Consider the following 9,643-nt stretch of genomic DNA (forward strand, 5'->3'; position numbering starts at 1 on the left):
TGGCTCAATCGCTTGCAGCGCTAGCAATGCGGCCTCGTCTGCAAGACCGGTGCGTGAGAAACAAGAGTTAGGACAGCCAGAATTTCAAAAATGCAGTATAAACTAGACCATCGTTAAAGGAGGCGATGACTAGACACAAGCAACAATATTCGTTGACAACTTACGTAAGTATAGAGTTGTTTTAGGTGCCTCGAACACCGCCCGCCGACATAGCTGTTTGTTAACGCGTCCGTTTACTGTTTTGTAGGTCAATGGTTCGATTCCTCGTCGAACATGTTTTTTTTTTTTTTTTTTACGTGAGGGTTTTATTAGCTCCTTTTTTAACGACCAGGGTAAGCACCTGTTCCTTGCTTTCTATCACGCCGACATTTACCGCCCTTTTCCTAAACACAAAGTAGCTCGTTTTCTCGCACGTTCTCTCTTGAGAAGCCCGCCGTGAAAACAAAACCAAAACAAACGTCTAACCTCTTTACAATATCAGTATATATGTCAATTACTTTATATGTATTCACTTTTTGTGTTTAAAAACCTTAAATTTAAGTTATAAACACATTTCAGACTTTGAAAGCAGAAAGATAATTACCAACATTACAGTAGTAACACAATTTTCGTCAAACATAGAGGTGCTGCATTTGAAGTCTGGCAACTATCTCTCACTTTTGTGTGTGTTTTTTCATGGCGTTTTGTGCGGAGTGGTTGGTGGCGTGATTTAATCTGTTTTATCTATTTCAAGCTTAAATCATAGTTATAGAAGCTTTATGGGTGATGTCTACCCTTCTAACCTACGCGTGTGTTGAACATGGGGACCCCGGAAGAACGATCATCGCCGGATAAAATACTGCGCGTCAAAAGTGGATGACATTGCATCAGAACAAAGCGTGTTCGTGTGTCCGCGAGATGAAGACGACAGTGAAGGGGAATTTTACGTTGGAAACATCGTTTTTGCTCGGGTAAGTACGCATTTTTTTATTATTCTGTATTTGGTTGGAACGAGTTCTGGTGTTTATGGGTCAGTAATTCGCTAGACCCCCATCTCGTTTGCTCTGAGAGCCTACGTGAGTTAGTATACTTGTTTGGCGCCCAGTCCACCGTTTCCGCAGAAGTCAGAATTTACGCTGAAGCTAGACCTTGGCTACGATGCTCGCGCTATGGTACACGGCTGCTAATAATTTCACATCACGCAAGGCTCTTTAACACCGGGGCGTTTGTTTATGTGTCTCTCAAACAGTGCCTTTGCGGTTGCAGATCGCAGTCGCAATTTCGCGTGAGTGGCACAACGCTGTGATTAGTCCTCCCTCGTGAATACCCGCGGTATACCAAGAAATAACATGAACAGGAGGTTCCCTGGAAGTGCATGTGAAAACGCGTACACGTGATTCCATGGCTGGCGTCTCCCCCCCCCCCCCCCCTTCACGAATTCCGTGCAGTGCGCTTCGCAGCTATTGCGCTCGCGAGACCGGCGACCGTACGCCTCGCGGTCTTCGGGCCGCGATATGTGTGCTGTTCTCGTGAAGCTCGACAACAGCGAAATTCCGTACTCGCTCGCCAACGCGCCCCGACAGCGTACGCGTCGACCGGGTGCTGACGGAGTTGTGCTGGAAGAAAAGCAGGCAAGAGATGAGGGCGCACGAGGTGTAGTTAAACATGAGAATTTACAAAGTGCAAGGTGGAGAAAATATTATGCAAGGGCCGGAAACGGTGAGAGAGTTCGGGCCGCGCGCCAGCGAGCGAGTGCGGTAATTTACGTTGCCGAGTTTCACGAGTCCGGCACGAATATGACGACGCCCGTCTGAGAGTTCATAGAGGTATAGAATTCACATACGTGCAAATTGAAGGTGAAATGCGCGCATGTGGCCTCGCAGGGAGTTAGCATAGTCTCGGGGTAGTGGGGGAGATTTCACAACGCCTACGAGGCGCCTGCCGATTCTGTCAGAGTAGCTCTCGGGAAGTCTGGGGCTTGATATCAGAGGCATATGTATTGTTTAAGTTAGTGCAGAAAATTGAGCCAATTCGCAAGTTCTCATTTTCGCAAAACCGCAGGCCATACAGAGACTAACAAGAAAGCTGTAGGCACTCACTCAACTCGATTTATATTGGAGAATTGAACGTGCAGATACAAGTCAGACATTGAAATGGAGGAGCCTCAACTATCACACACCAGTTCCGATTGAAAGCAAGGGATACAGATGAGCTGCTAGCATGCGTTCCATGCAAATTAGCTCAGTAGCTAGCTTTGCATATATCATGCATACCCCACTCACAGTACCTGCGGGTCTAATAAATACATTCTTACTGTGACCTAAATTTCACTTGGGGTGTTCCGGGAATGTTCTTATTAGTGCCTTGGAGGTTACTGTCTTTAAACGATTAAAAATCTACTTGATGTAAGCATTCGTGCTTTGTGTGTGCTCTTCTTGTATTTAAACAAGTGTCAGCACACTCACAGATTATGCACCTGCAGGTGCTGCTGCTGGCTGTCCTGGGTCAGCTGCCTTCCAGTCCAGTTTCAAAGGCTTTGCCAGGGCCTCCCTTGGCCAACCGACACTGCACCTGCTGTACCCAAGTACTGCCTGGCCTTTCGTTGGTGCTCCGTACGCTTTGCCGCCAGGAATGGTCATTCATCCATCATCTGGCCGCTTGGACCACCCGTTCAGAAGTCAGCGCATTTGCTCGACACATCGGTCCAGGCACTGCTGCCATATCGGTGCACCCACCGATTATGTATTTTCAGGTTAGTTATTGCATGTTGTGGAACTTGCCATGATGTATACCTGTTAGCAGTGCTGTGGCCTCTGATTATTTGAAACATTTTCATGAAGCAGTGCTGTGCGTATGGAGCGTGTCATTGCTTAGCAGAGATATTGAAGAGAATCTGGGACTGACGACTAAAGGGCAAGAAGAGAAATTGAACTGACTTTGAAGCAAGTATTCGTATGTAATCAAGCCAAGCAAACATTTAGGATCTTTCGATATGGTTTTAAACTTGCAATACAAACTGGTCTACTTCAGATCATACTGGTAATAATCATACTATACCGAAAAATACATCCCGCTGTCTGTAGAATTCTGACAGCGCTTTTTTCGCAGTCTCTCATGACAGGCACTAATCTCAATGGTTGGAAGATAGTCAAGGTAGCACCAGTCTTTAAATCAGGAGACGGTACTTCACCATTAAATTTCCCTAACAAGCACCATATGCAAGGTCAGGAAACATTTCATCCACTCTCAGGTCGCTAATTATTTATAAAATCACAATATCACATTCGAGTATCACCACGGTTTTCACAAGGGTTACTTGAGAAACACAACTTTCAGGATTTGTTCACGATCTACATTGATCCATTGACCCAGGCTTACAAACTGCGGTAGTTTTTCTTGATTTTTCTAAAGCATTCAATCGCATTGCACACCACAGACTACTTCTCAAACTTCACCCTAATGTCCTCACTTGAGCAAAAGATTTTCATTCTTCTCAAATGCAGTTTACTTCTAATAACTATATACTTCTTTTGCTCGTGCCACTTTGTTGTCCTCCCAGGCAGGTTGCTTGGTCTATCTTCCATGTTGCATATCCTCCCATGTAGGTCTATTTGCAGATGATGTTGTAATTTATCACACAATTTCTTTCAACTACTACCGTCAATGCTTTCAATCTGATCTTAACACAATTAACTCCTGGTGCTGCAAATGGCTAATGTCGCTTATCTCTAAAACAAAGTGCATGACTTTAACGGTGGCAAGTCTCGGATTGTAAATACTTACTTCATTAACAACAGCCTGATTACCTCTTGAGACAAAGGTGTTTTGGTAGGCCGGTAGGGGAGGGGGGATTGCATGGTGGATTTCAAAAGGTACATCGATTGGGAAAATAAGACGTGTGATTAATATTTTCATTTGCACTCCAAAACTCGCTTTATTTCATATGTTTAACCCACTGCCGTGGCTAGGGTGGTGTGCTGTGGAGGCGAATGTCGGTTAGATACCGCTTGGTGTAGCCGCTTTTCAGATGGAGGCAACACGTAAAGACGCCCGTGTTTGGAGGTTTCGATGCGCACAAAAATACCCAGATGGTCAAAATTAATGCGAAGCCTTCCCCTACAGTGCTCCCCATATCCCAAGTGTAGCTTTGGCGTGTTAAGCCACCGTTTTTTTTTCCATGTTTTTGGTATAGTACCAGCTGCTGTAGCAGGTGCAACTTAAAGGTAAAATTATACATAATGTTTCCAAGAGCTAAATATAAAGGCCATATTGAAGTGCGTTTATGGGTCTATCTCATAGCAGTAGTGAAAGGTTATATACTCTGGTGCAGGTTAAGAACGCCAATGGCTCATGTGGTGTAGTCCAGTGTTTGACGGAATGCCGTGTAGGCAGGTAAAAGCATTATTGCAGTGATGAAACGTAGGTCACTGACCAAGTCAAGAAAGCCATTTAACGGTTTGTTGCTTGTTCACGGTGAGCATGTGTCGTGGAAAACGAAGCTATATATTGGGCATTACGCGGCGCAATGAGTTTGCATAGATATGGTGCAGATTGCCATCCATTATGTTGATAATGTTGGGCGTCGTCTGAACAATGAGGGACTCGAGCAGTAATCGAGAAGATAGATTGCACTCAGTTGTCAGTAATTTTGTCTTGTTCCAGTCGACCACGTGTCCCGTCCTCTCACGGTGCTCTGCCAGTGGACTTGTTTTTGCATGGCCCTTGTTCACTTCGTTCCAGTGCTGCATTAATCTTCTGTGCAGATTGCCCGTTTTGCCAATGTACACTGATTTGCATTCAGCGCATGGAATCTAATAAACAATACCCGGAAGCTTGGAGCGTGAGAGGGGGTCTCTCACGCTGACAATGTCAGAACGCAGCTTGCTAGTGGGCACATGCACAATGTATGCACTGCGTGTCTTGAAAATGTGTGCGAGAGTTTCACCGATGTGTGGGACGTAGGTAATTGCTGCACGTTTTGATGCAGTCGTTGTCCTGAATATAATGCCTAAAGCATTATATTCAGAAAGAAGCGAAGAGGGCGACTAGCAAGAATCCACATTGACATTAGCAGGCAGAAGCGTCCACAAGGCCTGTGTCAAAACGTGCTGCAATTCTCGTCCTACACATCAATCAAACTTTCGCACGCATTTTCAAGAAACACATTGTGCACATCGTGCAGGTGCCCACTAGCAAGCTATGTTCTGACATCGTCAGCGTGAAAGACCCCCTCTCACGCTTCAAGCTTCCAGGTGTTGTTTATGTTTTAAACAAAAAAAGTGCCATTTAAACGTGACACCTCCTTCCTTGCCGATTTCTGATGCCTGATTGTTCAGTTTGTGGGGATACGTTTAGCAGATTGCTCACATGTCTAACCTGTATTTGTGCTTGAGCAGTCAAACGCTGATGTTAGCAGTGAAGTAGGTGAAAATTGTAGTTTGATTGTAGTTGTGTGCAGATTACCTACATTGTGTTAATTCGTAGAAAAGCAAAATTGAGGTAACCCTGCTAACTGTTCCGCATTGCAGCATTTTATTATGCGAACGTTAAGGAGTTCAGCTGCTTGTTAAAGGGAAGCTGAAGCGCTTTCCAAAACATTTGAGTTAGATTAACAGTTATATAGTTTCTTGCGCGCTGATTCCGAATATCACATTGAAATTTATCGTACATGAGTCCAAGAGGCATTTATCTTGCAAAAAGCGCGGCCCCATTTGAAAGACGCGCGCTGTTCGTCTTTTGACGCCCCTGATTGGTTTCGCCCGTCATGACGTCAAAGGAGGACACCCTTCGGCCGCGCGGGTTGCCGGAAGCATTGCGAACGATCGCACGGTTGCCTTTGCGGCAATTTAGCTTGCAGTTTAATTTTCGCACATGACTGGAAGTTTGTTTTATAATTTCCCCTGCTGTTGGTTCAAATATCTTGGAACTTAAATTTGCTTTACACGACAGAGCACCCCAAAGCAGTGACTGTGACGTCGACTAGTGGGTTCCATCAAAATATTTTTGAATTAGGCAACCAGCATAGGGGGATTTTATACCTTGTGTTAATATTAGGTACTGCCTTAACTGTTTCTTATTATACACAAAACCATTTATGCCGAAGATGAATGGGCGTTTTATAACTACCAGAGAAAAGCACGTACGTGCACTGCGCGAAAAAATAACGTTCATGCGCAGTAAACGTATATGCGAGACACATCTTGCCGGTAAACGCATAAGCCAACAAGCAGACTCTGCTTCCGCATTTCCTTTGTTCGTTGTCGCCCACCCCAGCCCCGTTACTCATCCCCGTACACAGACCCACACGCGCACGCCATTTCGGCAGCGGCGCTACGGCGCCTCCGCGATTACTAGCTGCACTTCTATGAATGGCGTCTTACTGCTTCACATGCATTTATTCTGAAAACACCGCAGCATACTAGTGCCTGCTCAGCATTATTGGCTATAGTAGGGCTTGATTTTCGCTTGTGCGTTGCGCATTCTGCTACAATATTACGGTCACCTCGTTACAATTAACAGACCAGTCGGACAAGGCAGTTACGTTGTAGTTACGTTACTTTAGATAACAATCACCAAACGTTTGTGATAATGAATCGTTGGCCTGTTTCAGCATTTCTAGATTTAAGCATTTACCGCGCTAGTCGGACAGAGGCCGTATATTTACTCTTCGCTCCTAATTTTTTTTAGTATCATCATTATATATATCACCGACTATCACTGGAGCACACTTGAGGTTCAGTGACAACAAGTGCTTGCCAGGTTATAATATGCAACCACACGGAATCTTGGGCAAAAAATTAGGCCCCCGCAGTCAACACAAATTATGGCACGGTGGTGGTTCGGAGTGGTGTTTTTTTTTTAATTCCAGACAAACGTCACCTTATCGTGACATGTATACTTGCAAAATAAGTAATCTGGTTGTCTTGGTTCTTTTACTTTGTAGGAATACTGTTTACCTCTTAGCCGGGAGAGAACTATCACGATTGGCCCCTTGTTTTAGTTTCGCCAAAAAATTGTTTTTTTGAACACTGTCCTGAGCCCATAGGGAAAGAAAACCGACGCGTTTAACGAAACAAGTATTTCCTGAACAAATGTGACTTGGTTTCTGGAATGGAACGAAACATCCCGGCCAAAGTACAGCAGTATTCCCCATCATTCCTAAATCTAGAATCTAATGTGAACATTCACGTCCGTCGCATCAAAAAAAAAAAAAAACCGCATTGGAGCGGTATATTCTCTGTCATAAAGCACAGCCACTTCGGCTGTTGCTTCCGTATGTTATCAAGCATCCCGGCGTGGCATTATTCTGCTTAGGAATACGGCATGATAACGTATGCCTCGTTTGGCGTTCGTGCATTCTTTTTGAACACGAAAATTGTACAAATGAGTGCTATCAACCAGAACAACAAGTATCATTCACAAGGAAACACGGCGAAAAGAGCATGGCCGAGGCGGCCAATCCGGCCGGAAGTCCAGGTATGACGTTTTTCAGCCGGTTTTCGCCCGCGCTCTTCGGTCTTGCGGCATCCCGCGGCGAGATGGGGGCGGGGCATCGGGCCACTTTTGTTTGCTCATTGCGCCGCTTCTATTGCATGTATTGCGAAAATATTTCGTGCACATGAACTATTCAATGTGTACTTGCTGCTAGTCAACTTTTCTTTTAATTCTAAAACCGCTTCACCTTCCCTTTAAAGGTGAAATACACAGTGGTACAAAAAGAAGAGCATCTACTAAACAGAAATATCTTCACAATCGCAGGATGCCAACGGTCCGCCTACCAACTTGTGTCCTGCATCGTTTCTGCTGGCTGGAGCGGTTCATGGAGCATTTTCCAGCTTCTCAAAGTTTGTGGTCAAGCGCTCCTCCAAGTGAAAGATGCCGCAGAGGGATCTTTTGTTTTAATGCCACAATTTCACGTGCTCAGCAGCAAATTTACTCGTAAGGCTTTTTAAATATTCATCACCCAAGAGGGCATGTTACCTTCGTCTTCGGTGGAATGTGTCTGCACTCAGGTTATTTGTGACAGAAACAAGTGGACCACGTCATGAGAGTCATTGAGGCCGTGTTGATTGTGCATGCTTCTGAAATGACATTTTCATTAAGCTGAATACTTTCCACATATTACGATTTGTGAACAAACTATGGTAAAAGTCATGATTAGTTGTACTACACTGCAGGAAGGAAATGCCAACATACGTTTTAAGCACCTCTGATATTTCAGATCGTTGGCTGGTGAGCAATAAAACAAAACTGAAATTTTTTTAAAGTAAAATCAAATATTCGTTGTCACCAGTGCATGACCATAGTAAAAGCTATCTAGTCACCAAATTTAGAATTAGACACGAAATGCCAAGAAAAATAGGGAAATAAACTAGACAGCTGGCTACAATAAACCAATTCGTAAAATTCCTCAATGTCTATCAAGTGATGATTCAGGCGGGTTAGTTAAGATGTCAGTGGGTTTACACACCCAACTTGCAGGGAAGCACATGAGCTCCCAATATTAACATGTTTTTAGTGAAGAACGTCTTCCTTCATTAAGCTGCTTTGCACATTGATGCCAGTCTGATAAATGTCCTGAATTTTTGTTATGATCAATCTTTGTATGGGAACCATATATTTTTATATGATGTCGCTGTGTATTTCTGAAACTGTATCTAGTCACTAATTCCAATTTGTCGTGGTCAGGTTTTTTCAACTAATTCGTAGCTTTTTTAACAATTATGGTATATTTTGTGTGCCTAAAGGAATGCCTCATTGCATGTTTAGCCTATGTAGTGTTGAAAGCGGACATTTTGCTTCAAAGTGGAATGTCGGGCTAGCAACAAGGTACTTCGCGTGCTGCTCACTTTCATTCATGCCATTATTTTTTATATTATCATTTAAAATTAAAAGCCAACCAATTTGCTGTCGTTTTAATTTTGTCACCTACTTTATACTTTCTTTTTTTTTTCAACTTTGTGTAAGGATTGACTATCCATATTTTTATGATACCAAGGCGTTGGACTGGGCTAGCTGGTACATGTTTGAATGGATGAAAAACCATAGGAAAACCCAGGACACAGAAGAGAACGACGGGACAAACTTGTGCCGTCATTCTGTTTTAACTGTTTCCTGTGTTTACCACTGGTTTTTTATGCATTCAAACATTTTTTATGAGTTTATTGAACAGTGATTAGTTTAGGTGTGTTCAAACAATTGTTGGCTGCGAAGGCTCCCGTAGCATTTGTATAAGTGCTCTCTGCTTTTTTTTTTGAGCCAATACCCCACCACCAGTCTTCATGAGGTGGTCTTTTGTAGAAATAAGTTGAAATAAATATTTGTTTGCATTGCTTTACATGTTTTGAAAGAATTTCTTGTTCATTCTTGTTTCATTCAACCCCGTTTCAGAATCCTGCTTAAGGCATTTCCTCTGTTATTTTTTTTCAGAACCAGGAAGGGTGCTCATCCTCGGTTCTTGCTGAAGCAGCAGTATCCATACTTCACACGTGAGCTCTGAACACACAGTAATTATGGTATGAAACATTCTACCAGTATAAGCCTGCTTTGTAGACGTCATTGTAGATGTCAAAGCTCTTGACAGTGTAGTCCAATGTCTGGTGTAACGGGCAATGTCTACAACTTGTAAAAATTAATTTTGTGGCTATAATGTTTGTGATTATTT

General features: G+C 43.5%; 1 long non-coding RNA gene across 1 annotated transcript; it reads left to right on the forward strand.

The window, feature by feature from the left end:
- Positions 1-673: 673 nt before the first annotated feature.
- Positions 674-9,316, forward strand: LOC144164428 (uncharacterized). Its single transcript, XR_013321195.1, has 3 exons — positions 674-950; positions 2,462-2,731; positions 7,738-9,316. It is a non-coding gene; the product is annotated as an uncharacterized LOC144164428 (long non-coding RNA).
- The last annotated feature ends 327 nt before the right edge of the window (positions 9,317-9,643 follow it).

The sequence above is a fragment of the Haemaphysalis longicornis genome, unplaced genomic scaffold, assembly GCF_048455015.1.
Source record: "Haemaphysalis longicornis isolate Haplotype H1 unplaced genomic scaffold, Haemaphysalis longicornis Haplotype H1 scaffold_13, whole genome shotgun sequence".
Taxonomy (NCBI): Eukaryota; Metazoa; Arthropoda; class Arachnida; order Ixodida; family Ixodidae; genus Haemaphysalis; species Haemaphysalis longicornis.